Genomic DNA, 13,084 nt, shown 5'->3' with positions numbered 1-13,084 from the left:
TATTATAATTAAAGTAAATTACACAAACGTTAATTCCTATTTACTTGATAAGCAATCCTATTGTGTTTGGTTAAGTCCGAACCTTTGTATCAAGTAAACATATTTCGTTGTTGTATTGTCTCGATCTCGTATCCATAGACGATCACAGGAAATGTGAACCAATTAGTTGTATTGTCTCGACTCAGTCCATAGACAATCACTTTCGGAGAAAGGACTTATAGGTAAGAAAAGTTTTAGCTTGAGGTATATTTGGTTACCCTCGCATTTTTAATTGGTATCAGAGCAGGCAAACACGAAAAGATCTAACAATCTGTTTTTGGTGCGATCCAACCTATAAGAAATTATTCAAAGTAAGATTAAGCGAAAGAGAAAATTATTGAAAGACCCAGTTAACGTATCGCAAGAGGTTTCTAAACCACCTTCATAATTAGAAGTTACAGACTCTATGTTGGAAAAGTTTCGTGAGGACTTGTTGTCTAACAAAATTCTCTTAATTGTGTCTAATGAGCATATGAAGGAACTTCAGGTTACTTTACAATTAATAAAACTGAATGTGAAAGGCATCATCTAGACAACGAAAAATTGAGGGAATATACTTCTCAACAAATTCAGGGTCTTGAAGAAAAAGAAAATGCTAGTCTCTCTCAAGAAGAACTGTTAAAATGGGAGCGTGATGCTGCTCTTGAAAAAATTCAGTTGTTGGAAGAGAAACTTGTTGAATCTGATGCAAGGATTAACTCTCAACAAAAGAGTTTTGAAGAGAAAGAAGGTGTATATATCTCACGAGAAAAACGCCTTGAGGTTGATCTAACCAGTGCTCTTGATAAAATCAAGATGTTGGAATAAGAAAATTTGGAATTGAAAAAATCCAATGAAATCTCAAACAAGTTAACTTCAATGTTAGAAGCAAGTAGAAATCATCGTGATACACGAGGATTAGGCTATAAGGGAATAGATGCTTCAAATATTAGCAAAGAGGTAAAATTTGTTAAAGCTACAAATTCTTCTAAATCAGAGGCTTCCACTGATGACAAAGATGCTCATATTTCTTGTAAAGAAGAGAAGTCTGTCAAGAAGGCAATAACGCTGAACAAGGATAAGAAGAAGAAAACTCGTCGAGCTCCAATGCAAGAGGATCCACAAAAAGATAACATTAAAACTCATACTTCGTATTTATATACTAAGCATTGTTTTTATTGTAGTAATAAAGGACACTTGCAATGGGAATGCAAAGTTTGTAAGATGCAAGATACACTTTCCTTTGTATCAAACGAATTGGATAAGTTTGCTCCTCATAAGAACTCGGATCGTTATTGTCCTAAGTTTGGGCAAAAGAATTATTATAATGACAGTTCGAATTTTGCATATCACTCGACAAGATCATATCATAAAATACCCAATTATAAAAAGAGAGACGACGTTTCAAATACAAAGACAAGATCTGATGTTCTAAATTGGAGAAAGTATGTTTCGCAAAGTATTCAAAAGGACAATGATCCTAATGGTATTGTGAAGGAGAAAGCTGCTCCTGCGAAACCCAACTCTAAATGGGTCCCTAAGTCCTCCATAGACAAGAAGGGATCAAAAGTTAGTCACAAGAATGACTCTCATCTGTTAATTGTTGGTGACAATATTACAAGAGCCTTCTTGAAAGACTAAAGAAAGACATTATGTCTGAAATCTCTTGTATTAGTAAAGGTTGTGATAATGACATTCTTCATCACAAGTCAAAGAATAAAAACAAGAGATGGAACAAGAGAAAACAAACCAAGGAAGAGGTCAAGAATGATGATTTGGTCGTAGTCACTCGTGACGAACAAGACAAGGATCAACTTAACACAACCTAGTTGTGTTAGAATGTGCATGCTCACCTTAGTGCCCAATATTTTTAAAGGTGAGGAAGCACATGAAAAAATTAGCACATGATCTCTCGATTATTAAATGACTAATCAATATCTTTAGAGGGATTTATTTTCTTCTCTACTCATACCTTCTCTATCTATTTTTGAGCTTATAATAGAAACGGTAATTTTGAGTTGATGATGTTGATATCTACTGATCATATATGTGTAGCTCTTGCTTTTGTGGTCAAAACGAGCCAAAAATCACTGGATTCAGACATCGTATGCAAAGGTTATGTCGAAAACAATTTAGTAATGTGATTTGTCAAGTAACGGGAACCGATCCTAGTACCCCCTAGGGAACCGATCCTAGTGAGAGGTCCTCTTACGAAGAAGTGTAAAAACTGTTTTGCCCATAACTTCTTCATCCGGACTCAGAATGACCTCATTCTTTTTGCGTTGTTTTCGAAATTCAATTTTCTACACGATTGAGGTAATTGAAATACTTTATTTTATGTTGAGAATTTATGGTGTATTGCAAATTGGTTTATGAGATGTTTGATTTCGGTTTTACTACCTTAATATTCGATCTCATATATTGTGGACCCTCATGGTTTGGGTGACTTTTTGATTTAGCGGGATTAAGTTCTATCCCTAGTAGGTAGGCTTTACTCAAAGGATTATGAGAGGTTATGATAGAAACGGTATGTGAAAAAGTCACAATATGTTGAATCGGTTTTGGTTTAGCATAAAAGCATATGTGTTTCGACGGTTTTCAACTTTTGCTTGCAATTGTTAAAACCGGTTTTCAAACTTTCTCTGGTAAAGGTTGAGGTGTGTTGTTATTCTTTTGTTTACGCATAAGAATGACAACGTGGTGATATTTCTATATCAATTCTCCCTGGACGAAGTTGTTATCATATTGGAGAAGTGGATGCGAAATTGAGGTAACAATCTTGTTAGTTAATTGTTTTCCTGTTTAAGAAAATCCTGAGTTTATATTATATATTTTTGTTTTTGTTTTTGCTTAACAAAATTTAGGTTCAATTGATATTTTTTCCATGATGTGTGTGTTTCAATTGGTTCCTATTAAGAAAACAATTGGTATCTTGCTTTATTGTGTGGTATCAATCGTTTAGGCTTACAAAATTTCGGTACAATTGATGTGTGTGTGTGTGTTTCAATTGGTTCCGGTTAAGAAAAACTATTGTTATCTTGCTTTTGTATGGTATCGATGGTTTAGGCTTACAAAATTACGGTGCAATTGCGGTGCTTATAATGTCTATGTTGATTCAATTACTTCTGGTTGAGGTGAATAATTATGCAAGTTGATTTATTTTGGTTTGTATGAATTATTTATGGCTTAACGAAATAATATGTGTGTACGGGATGAGTTGTTTAGTCCAATTCGATTCCGGATAAGAAACTAAGTTAATTCTGATCTTAGTTAGACTTATCGAAGTGAGGTTTAGGTTATTCAAGTCTAATCGAATGCCTAAGCAAGGAAATGCTAGTTAACTAACCTAGTATTTGGCTTTTTTAAAATTGAAAGGTCTAAGTTTATGGATAATTAGAACCTGATGAGAAAGATGAAGTTTATCTTTATTTTGGTCTTATCGAATTAAGCGGTTGTTTTTGAACAATCGATTTAGCAAAGGGACTAATGTGATTAGTTGTTTTTTGGTTTGCTAAACTAAATGGGAAAAATTGTTTAGGGAAATTGTTTCCTTGATAACATATCAAAATAAGAATACTTGCAGTTTCGGTTTTGATATTGGTTATCAGAATGTGATGTGTGGAACCCTCGTGCCTAACTCTACAGGTTTGCAAGTCTATGCTGAGATTTGTAAGATTCTTTTCGTGTTGTCATTTATTTTTTCGTTTCTTTGTCATTTTTGTGACAAAAAGGGGGAGAAATATATGGAGTAAATAGGTGATGCTGGCATTGATATTTTATATTGATTGGCATCGCTAGGGAAAAGAACATTGGTACTTGAATGTTATATCTAACGAAAGAGTGCAAGCACAGACTAAGGGGGAGTAACATGTCTTATAAATTGGTATAACAAAGACGTGCGGATTGAATATCTACCTATCTTCCTTAGATAGCTTTGTTATTATAATGTCAACATCGATATTTTGAAGGATTGAATGTAAGCAGTTTTACTGTGTTGTTGAATCGAGAATCAAGCGGATGTGTAATTAATATCCATATGATGTAAGAGTTTTGTCACTAAAATTGACAAAGGGGGAGATTGTTAGAGCATTGCTCGGCTGAACCCACCAAGCGTTGGTATGTCAAGTTTGGTTGTCATATTTTAGTGAATCAAAGCTCATGTTAAGAGTCGCTTGATTATGTACTAGAGTGAACTTCGTATAGGTTAGCTTGAAAGCATTAGGATATGAGACATTACAAGTATTGCGAAGACTTGAAGATGTGAAGAAGTATGGAGCTACAACAATAACAATCATCCTTCCACTCGAGGTTAGTGATATTTGACTTGAACTGTTTCATTCCCTAATGTATCTTTCAAGTCGTGTATATTGAAAACATAACTGCGAAGCATATTTGAACTCTAGATAGACATAGTATTAAGGAATACAATACGAGGTTTATTGCTTAACCATTAAACTTTGTAGATAAGACATTGCCATAATCATTTGAATGCTATTGTGATTATATATGGGTATGAGGTGAGGATTTCATCCTAGGGAACAATGTTAACATGTGTTCTAAGGAAGTAAGTTCATAAACTTGTTTGTGAACCGAAAAGGAAATTGCCAGGTGTTATTGGTTTTGTTATTCATGACATATCTTATGAACAACCAATATGTGTGATAAGACGTAGTTGAAATTTTCGAGACCAGACCAATCGTCTAGTTAGAATTCAGCGAGAAGACGTAGTTGAAATTCCTGTGTCTATCGAAGAAAGACCTGACCAATCTGAGACAACGGGTGACGAGATAGTCCAACCCCGCAGTCTCAAAGATTACTTGTACCCCACGAGGACAAGCCAGCCCTCTTGCATTGTTCCACCAGAAACTGCTGGTCATTTTGAGTTAAAGGCGAGCACGATACACATGCTCCCTGTGTTTTGAGGGGTTGATGCTGAAAACCCTTACCATCACGTGAGAGAATTTGAGGAGATTTTTGGGACTCTCATATTCAATCAGCTGACAGAAGAGTCCCTGAAATTGCGTTTGTTTCCTTTCTCTTTGAAGGAAAAGGACAAATCTTGGCTATATGCTTTGCGGCCTCGGTCCATTAGAACTTGGGATGAACTTACGAAAGAATTTTTCAAAAAATTCTTCCCAAATCATAAAACAGCCACCATTCGTCAGGATATCAATAGTTTTGTTCAACTAGATGGTGAGACATTGTCCAAGTATTTAGAAAGGTTTAATGATTTGTTATTGCAATGTCCTCACCATGGTTTCGAATAGTGGAGACTATCAACAATTTTATATGAAGGGTTGGATTTCGCCACTCGAACCATGGTTGAATCAATGTGCAACGGTGAATTCACAGATAAAAGTGCCGACGAGTCGTGGGCCTTCTTGCATGAAGTTTCCGAGAAAACTCAGCAATGGGAGTCTGTTAGAGTACATAGAAAGTCGACCAATAAGGGTAGCGTTCATAGGATTGAGTCTGACTTTGAGGGTAATGCTAAAATTGCATCACTAGCTAGGAGAGTTGAAGCTTTATAACTAGAGAAAAGTGTGAAATCTGTTGCAACTACTTCTTGAAACCAAGTTGAGGTTTCTATTTGTGTTGTGTGTATAATTCTGATCATCTTGTTGATAACTGCCCACAATTGCATGCATTTCAAGAGTCCGGACCTGAACAAGCTAATATTTTGTATCAAAAGCATGAGAATAAGCCCTATTCTCAGACATATAACCCAGGATGGAGAAACCACCCTAACTTTTCATGGTCCAAGGGCCCTGTACAAGGGGCAAATCCAGGAAACACACAAGGATATTCATATCCTAGAAACCCCCAAGTACAATCGCACAAACAGTACCCTGTAAAGAAAAGGCCTAGTTTTGATGAGGGTGTAAACCAAATGAATCAAAATATTTTGCAATATCAGAAGTTGAATGACCAAAGGTTTGCTAGTCTAGAACTTAAATTGGTCCAAATTTGTGATGCTCTAAATGAGAGGGAAAAGGGTCAACCTCGGCAAAATCCGAAAGACACATTTCAGGCAAGTACATCTAATTGTAATGAGACTGCACATGCTGTCACCACTCTTCTTAGTGGTAAAATTGTTGATAACAATGCAGGTGTACCACAGTCTAGTGAGTCTGAGTCAGACTCATCATTGCATACAACGCCACAGAAAACATCCATTGTAGAAAATGACTCTGAGCATGTTTGTAAATCTAAAAATTCTACTGATGATAATGTTTCTTTACCAGCTAATATTCTTGTTGCTCCATTTTCTCAGGGGTTGGTGCAGCAGAAGAAAGGTACCCATTACAATGAGATGTTAGAGATGTTCAAACGAGTTAACATCAACATCCCATTTCTTGAAGCAATAAAGCAGATCCCTGCTTATGCTAAGTTCTTGAAAGATCTGTGCACACAAAAGCGAAAGCTTAATGTGCATAAGTGTGCCTTTCTTGCTGAATAGGTAAGTTCTATCTTTCAAAATAAGAACCCACCTAAGTTTAGAGACTCAGGTTGTCCCACAATCACATGCATGATATGTGACCATACGGTCAATAAGGCATTAATGGACCTAGGGGTAAGTGTTAACCTACTGCCATATTCGGTATATGTGCAGTTGGGTCTTGGAGAGTTAAAACCAACACCTATAACTCTGCAATTAGCGGACAGATCTGTCAAAGTGCCACGTGGTGTGGTAGAAGATGTTCTAATCAAGTTTGATAAGTTATATTTTCCTGTGGAATTCATTGTATTATATACTCAGCCTGTGCAGAACCAAGATTATCACATTCCTGTCATTTTAGGACGTCCTTTCTTGGCGACGTCCAATGCAATTATTAATTGTCGTAATGGAGTGTTGAAATTGTCGTTTGGTAACATGACTGCGGAGTTGAATGTTTTTAATGCTATCCAACAACATTTAGATCTTGATGATGATAATGATGTGCATGAAATCAACATGATTGAAAGTTTGATTCAGGATTCGTTGTCTAGTAGCATGTATGTTGACCCTTTGCATGCTTGTTTGAATAATTTTAACTTGGATCTGTTTGATGATGAAAACATAAGTGAAGTGAATTCTTTGCTTGAATATGAACCTCTCATGGACACCACCAAATGGAAAGCTAGAGTGGAGCCACTTCCACTCTCTGAATCCAAGTTTGTCCCGTCTCTTGTTGAGCCACCAAAGCTTGAACTAAAACCATTTCCTGATACTCTTAAATATGCATTTTTGGGATCTTCTAATACTTTTCCTGTAATCATTTCATCTGCCTTAGGTATAGAACATGAGAGTAAGCTTTTAGAAGTACTTAAGGAGTATAAGGAAGCATTAGGATGGACAATCTCAGATAGTAAAGGCATAAGTCCCACTGTGTGCATGCATCATATAAATCTTGAAGAAAATGCTAAACCATCTAGGGAAATGCATAGGAGACTCAATCCTAACATGGAAGAGGTTTTTAAGGGTGAGATTTTAAAACTACTTGATGCAGGTATCATATACCCGATCTCAGATAGCAAATGTGTTAGTCCCATTCAAGTTGTGCCGAAAAAAATCAGGTGTTACTGTAGTTCAAAATGATAAACACGAGTTAGTTCTTACTCGAGTAACCACAGGGTGGAGAGTTTGCATTAACTATAGGAAGTTGAACACAGTAACAAGGAAAGACCACTTACCTCTTCCATTCATAGACCAAATGCTAGAACGGTTGTCTAGGCATAGCTACAATTGTTTCTTAGATGGCTTTTCTGGTTACAACCAGATTCATATTGCACTTGAAGATCAGGAAAAGACTACATTTACATGTTCATTTGGAACATTTGCTTATCGCCATATGCCCTTTGGGTTGTGTAATGCACCCGCCACATTTCAACGTTGTATGATGAGCATTTTCTCTGACATGATAGATAACTTCCTTGAGATCTTTATGGATGATTTCTCTGTGTTTGGATCTTCTTTTGATGAATGTTTGAACCATCTCACTCATGTGCTGATTAGATGTAAAGAGAAAAATTTGGTTTTGAATTGGGAAAACTGTCATTTTATGGTGAACTCAGGCATAGTTCTAGGACACATCATCTCTGAAAAAGGCATCGAAGTAGATAAATCTAAAGTTGACCTCATTCAACACTTGCCGCAACCTCGCTCTGTGAGGGAGGTTAGATCATTTTTAGGCCATGCTGGTTTCTACCGTAGATTCATGATAGACGCATTTATGTGTCTAATTTGTCCCAATTGTATATATTGTTAGTGCTCGATTTTGTACTTATTTGGTTATTTTATGTCTTTGTATGTGTTTTTGGAGAAATAAGCTTTTGCGGCGAAATTCGCTCAAAATGTGGCATTTGAACCTCCGTAGATAACGTACCAGAAGCACCCCAGAAGTATGCCAGAGACACCCCAGAAATACCCCGGAGGAACCCCGAAAAAGTGTTGAAAACATCCCAGAAAAATTACTAAAGGCACCCAAGGGACAAGTGTTATGCGGACCCCAGCACCCTGGATAAGGGGTAACCTAATTACTAAGGGGTGACCTATTTCCAGCAGCTGTTAAAGGGAGAACAACACAGTATAGGGGCAACCATCTTCATAATTTGAAGATAGAATTTTGGCGGGAAAGAGATGTCTCACGCTGTGCAGTGAAGAACAGAATTGGAATTTCGATTTTGGGTTATCTTTGAAGAGATTAAAGATCTGATTTCTCTTGGGCTTGTTTCATAAACCTAAACAGGTGAGGTAAGGGTGTTGGAATGGATCCAAATTGGCTGGATAATCCGGAATATCAACTAACAGGGAAGAAAAATACTCGGTTCTGGAAGTTACGTGTGAATATATTTTGTTTGATTTTGTTCAATCCTTAAAGAGTTTGAGAGTCGCTAAATAACCTAGAGACGTGTATAGAGAGTTTGGAAAGGATTAAACACATCCAAAGACGCGTAAAGGGACCAACAGAAGAGAAAGTCCGTGTTTTTATAAAAAAAAAAGGAAACCGAGTTATACTCGGATTTATCTCGGATTTTAGTCGACCTATTGTGTATATAAAGGCTGTTAGGAAGTAAGAGAGAGGAGGTCGAAAGTTTGGGAACCTTAGGAGAGCCATAGAAGAAGAAATCAGAGTTTGATCAAAATATTTTTCTGTTGCTGCTGCTGCTGAAGAACACGAAGAACAGGCCCTCACTGACAGTCGTTCTTCAACAGTGACTACGACCAGCGGCTGACAGTCTTAAAACAACAGCGTAGCAGCACTTTTAATTTATCATTCTTCTGTGACCCTTCTGGCAGTCTTAAACTCACTGCTTTAGCACTATTTCATCTTTTAATCAACTTTTGGGCTATAAACATGTATTTTGAGCAATTGATTAATACGAGGAGCTAAACCCAAACACTGGGATGACGGAGGAAGCCCTATTTCACGCATGTGGTAATTCTAATAATTCTTTTATGACTATTTGCATTGATTTTTAATCGATTTATGATTTTTATTGAATGGGTGTGATTTCGTTTGATGGTGTATGCTTGGTCTATGTATTTTTGATACATCATGCTTTTGATTTACAATCATTGCTTTTCAAAAATCTACTTTTTGGAAAAGAATAAGAGTCCATATTTTTAATATTTGATCTATAATTGATTGGAATTATTATTTGAATCACATGAATGGAATTTGGTGGAATCCTGAGTCTCAGTCTCTCTCGACATTGTGACAAACCTTTTATATATATATTTTCTATTTTTATTTTAAGTCTAGAACCCAATCTTATCAAGTCCGAGTTGAACGAACTTTACTACCACTTTCAAAACTACATCAATATTTGGCGCCGCCGACGGGGATTTGTATTAGGTTTTAGGTTTTAGATTTATTTTATTTCTTTTAGAATTTTTGTTCTTCTTTACGCCTTTGGTATTTTTTGATTCTTTTCAGATTTCGAGCGAAGCTACAAGGAAAGAAAAAGTGTTATACAAGGAAAGCATCGCCAAAGAAGGAAAGAAAAGAGGAATCCGAAAGGAGTGAAGAAGAATATTTTGTATATAGTTATTTTGGTTTATTTTTAGAAACTGTAAATAGGGTTTTATTTTTTGTAATTTTTCTTTTTATTTTTGGACACTTTTTGGACTTTATTTTTGGACTGGGACATTATTATTTTTAAACCCTACGGAAGGGTTGGTTTAAATAAAATCTGTGTGCAGAGAAGGACGGTGATTACGATATCGCATCGGCCCCTCGGGTTCATATATGACATAGGAGTCGTGGCCCGAGTCGACTTCAGCGGTTCTTCGCCCGTCTGGTATGGGAGGTAAGTTTTTCGAAACACCCGCGAATCCCCTGTCAGCGGGTTTACTGTATTCCTTCGTTTGCATATATGCTGAGGACTTGAAAACGGCTGCTTTAATTTCCTAGTAAAGGGCAAGGACTGGCCATACAAGATAAGGGTTCGGATTTCATCACCGTTCTCTTCTTGCCCGCCTTAGGAAAACGAAACCAAACGCGAACCTAAGCCTAAAATTTTGACTAGAACGAGACCGATAGGGTAACGATCTTAATAGGAAAGTCGTTCGAAAAATATTGGTTACTCTTTTGAGCATACTTCGAAGTTCATGATGGTTTCTGTGAGTTGAATGCGTGACTGTGCCGCCTTGTAACCGGTGAGGCCTTGGGTATCAAAGCTCCACTGAGCTTCCCTCGCCTCGATTCAACTTACTTTGACTCGGATTGATTCCAGAGGGGTTTGCTCAGATTGTAACGAGTTACTTTTCGAAAGAATAGAAACTGGTCTAGAAACAATCTAAGTGGAACCATCATGCTTTTTGTTTGCTAGAAAATTAGGTTTGATTTGGTTGAGTCATCCTTGTTTTGTGATTGCATATAATCTCAAATATCCCGATAGTACCATCAATGGCAACTTTGAAAGCTTTGTTGAACCCAACTAGGACTACTCGTCCTTCTTGTATCAGGTTAGCCGAAACTGAAGCAAATTATGAACTTAGGCCTGGGACCCTACAGATGACCCCAATCTTTTTAGGGAAAGAAAATGAAAACTCATACTTCCATGTTAGGGATTTTGAGGAAATTTGTAGTACCCTAAAGATTAGAGACCTTGATGATGATGCTTTGAAACTTAGGTTATTTCCTTTTTCCCTGAAAGATAAAGCCAAATCGTGGCTATATAGTTTGGCTTCCGGTTCAATAGAAACATATGAACAACTTACATCTTCCTTTTTGAACAAGTTTTTCCCTAGGCACAAAACATCGTCTATTAGGACGCGAATCTGCACATTTTCTCAATAGGAGGGAGAGTCTTTGTATAGGTATTTGGAAAAGTTCAATGACTTATTAGCCCAATGTCCTCATCATGGTTTAGAAAAGGTTAGGCTAGTTCAAATCCTTTATGAGGGTTTAGATTATTCGACAACAACCATGGTTGAGTCTCTATACACTGGTGGTTTTGAAAACCAAACTGTTGATGCGGCGATGGAATTCTTGAATGAAATCGCTGAAAAGACCCAGCAATGGGAATATAGTAGGGAACCCAAGAAAATAATTCTTCTAGGTAGAGGAAACGTTAATAAGGTAGAAGGAGGCTATGAATCAGATGCCAAAATTGCTGCTATAGCAAAAAGGTTAGAAGCCTTAGAATTGGGTCATACTAGTGGTAGAATAGAGCCTTTTTGGGAAGGCCAGAATAATGAAGAGAAAGCCAATGCTCTCTATAATAACACTAGGTTTGATAACCGTCAGAAGTTTGACCCATATTCAGAAACCTATAGTCCTGGTTGGAGAAACCATCCGAACCTTTCATGGTCTAAGGGCCAGAGTCTAGGTCAGTTTAGTAATTCTAATGCTCCCCCAGATTTTGGTTACACTAAGAATTCATCAAGCCCAGAAAATAAAACGACTAGCTTAGAGGAATCTATTAAGATGTTAGCAAAAACTCAGGATATGTTAGCACAGAGCCAAATTAGTTTTCAGCAGGAAACCAAACAGAACTTTCAAACTAATGCTCAGAGCCTTGCTAAGCTAGAACTTCAAGTCGGCCAAATAGATAAGACCTTAAGTGAGAGAGATAACGAAAGGCTCCATAGTCAGACTACCCCCAACCCTAGAGGAGTTCATGAAGTAGGTGCAAAACCATTTAATCAAGTGAATTCTGTCACAACCCTTAGGAGTGGTAAAACGGTAGACAATAGGGTAGCCAAGCCTAATAGTGGACATACTGTAGATACACCTTCTAGTTCACAAGATGAGCCCCAGAAGGATCCACTAACTAAAGAAACCGATAAAATTTCTAGTGATGCCAATGTGGTTCCCGACAGGTCTCATTTTGTACCCAAAGCCCCATATCCACAGTTGTTAGCTCCAACAAAGAGAGAGTCGACTTTCAACGAAATACTAGAGAAATTTAAGCAGGTAAACATTAACATACCTTTATTAGAAGCAATTAGGAAAATGCTTGCTTATGCCAAGTTCCTTAAGGACCTTTGTACACGAAAGCGTAAGCTTAATATCCATAAGAAAGCCTTTTTAGCTGGTCAGGTAAGTTCAATCCTTCTGAACCAAACAGCCCCTAAGTATAAAGATCCTGGATGCCCTACCATATCTTGTGTGATCGGTAATTATTCAGTAGATAAGGCATTGCTTGACTTAGGAGCTAGTGTGAACTTACTCCCTTATCATGTATACAACCAGCTAGGTCTTGGAAAGTTGAAACCGAATAAAATGACATTGCAATTAGCTGATAGGTCTGTCAAAGTACCTCGTGGTGTCATAGAGGATGTTCTGATTGAGGTTGATAAATTTATTTATCCAGTGGATTTCGTTGTTCTAGATACTCAGCCTGCTCAGGATCCTAGTGCTCAAATACCAGTGATTTTAGGTCGCCAATTTTTAGCCACAGCTAACGCTGTCATCAACTGTAGGACCGGACTTATGAACATATCCTTTGGTAATATGACCACTGAACTAAATGTCTTTAATGTTAATAGACAACCTTCCGATGATTTAGAAGAAGTGAATATGATTAGCACTTTAGTTCAGGATCTAACTCAGGATAATTGGGACGACACTTTATT

At 37.2% G+C, this 13,084-nt stretch overlaps 1 pseudogene; it reads left to right on the top strand.

The window, feature by feature from the left end:
- The first annotated feature begins 6,892 nt into the window (after positions 1-6,892).
- The window catches only part of LOC113291025, a 169,349-nt pseudogene continuing 163,157 nt past the window's right edge, over positions 6,893-13,084 (top strand).

This window comes from Papaver somniferum, chromosome 6 (genome assembly GCF_003573695.1).
Source record: "Papaver somniferum cultivar HN1 chromosome 6, ASM357369v1, whole genome shotgun sequence".
Classification (NCBI taxonomy): domain Eukaryota; kingdom Viridiplantae; phylum Streptophyta; class Magnoliopsida; order Ranunculales; family Papaveraceae; genus Papaver; species Papaver somniferum.
The sequence above is the reverse complement of the archived record's forward strand: the minus strand, read 5'-3'. Positions and strand labels throughout refer to the sequence as shown.